We start from the raw sequence: 1,485 nt of genomic DNA, 5'->3' as shown, positions 1-1,485 counted from the left end.
GCTCTTTTCTGTTACCTCTAGCCTGGGTCACAAGGGAGCTTACTGGTGAGGAGAAGAAGCCCCTCAAGTCTTGATCTAGTTCCGGGAGACTATTCTGGTCTCCAAGGAAACAGTCAGGGAGAAAACTAACCTAAATCCACAGCAACAAGCGTGGGACCCAAAGCCGTCCAAGCCTGCCGTCCTTTAGAGCACAGCTTTCTAGACCCCAGGTGGAGGGGACGGTGCCGCAGGAGAGTTCCGCTGGGCCAGCACACACTGGGACCACTCCTACCCTTGCAACAGCTCGCAGCTGGTTCTTCCATGAATCCTGGCCACCCAGTTGAGTCTCCGTCAGGCTGCAGAGCCGGGCTGAGCCTGACACGGGAGACTCCCATGGCGCCACCTGCCGGCCTCACCAGGAGCCTGCAGCGCCGGCTGGTGCGCCAGGCTTGCCTTAGGCACCGGTTCCCTCCTGGATGAGGACCCCGCCAGGGGCAGCAGGGTCTAGAGCGCACTCGGAAGGCTCTGGTCTGGGCTTTTAAGGAGCATTGGGGTGCCCTCTTTCCTTTCTGGCCCTCAAACTTTACCCAAACTGGCAAAGGGCCTTTATTTGGTGAAACGATGTGGGCTCAGTCGGCAGGAACGCAGTGGAGGCGCGAGGGGGCTGGGTCAAAGGCAGGTGGGGTGTTAGATGTCAGATCTGCCCTGTCACCACTGTGGAAATAAAACGATCCTGGAGTGGAGAGGAACATTTAGCCCCGTTTCCTGTGCGGCTCTGAAGGTTGACTCAGCCCCTCTTCCTCCCATGTGTGAAATGGGCCCGTGGTTTCCCAGCTAAGCAAGGTTGGTGATGATGTTTTCGTTCCTTGTCCCTCACTAGAGCCTCATCTCACGAGCTTTGCATCTCCCGAGTGCTCCTGAGGTGCATTTGTGTGGTCGGTGTCTCTACTAAAGCCTGGACTGGATGAGGCCCAGGGCCTGCCCGTGTTAACGCCCAGCGCTGGGCCGTTCTGGCTTGGCTGTGTGAGTTCCTCCTCCCGACCTCCCCAAGCCTTTCCTCAAGAGAGCTAATTAATTACAAGTCCTTCCACTGGTACCTGCTGTCTATTAAACACTGTGTATTGCCGAGGGCCTCTAGGGACAAGTAAGATTGTAGCTGGTGGCTGTCCCCTCAGGTCTCAGCTCCTGGCTCCGGGGCTTCCTCTGACTGCTCCGCCACTGCCAGTAACCACGCGACTTTGGGAAACATCACTTGTTCACTGCCTAACTTGGATGCTGGGCTCTGTCCCTACAAGTCACTCAGTCAAAACCTGTGACTCCCTTCCCTTCCTCACCCTTGCCATGTTTAGTGGGAAAAGACCCCCCCCCCCCCCATGGCACATTGCTAGGTAAGGAGCTCAGGGCCCTCACTGCAGATGCCCGGTCACTGAACTATTCCCTCAGCATTTGCTTTCCTGTTCTTGCCTCCTCCTTTCCTTTCCTCCATCCCTTTCTCTCCCCCCAGCC

The sequence above is a fragment of the Peromyscus maniculatus genome, chromosome 1 (assembly GCF_049852395.1).
Source record: "Peromyscus maniculatus bairdii isolate BWxNUB_F1_BW_parent chromosome 1, HU_Pman_BW_mat_3.1, whole genome shotgun sequence".
NCBI classification, from domain to species: domain Eukaryota; kingdom Metazoa; phylum Chordata; class Mammalia; order Rodentia; family Cricetidae; genus Peromyscus; species Peromyscus maniculatus.
This window is presented reverse-complemented; position numbering follows the sequence as displayed.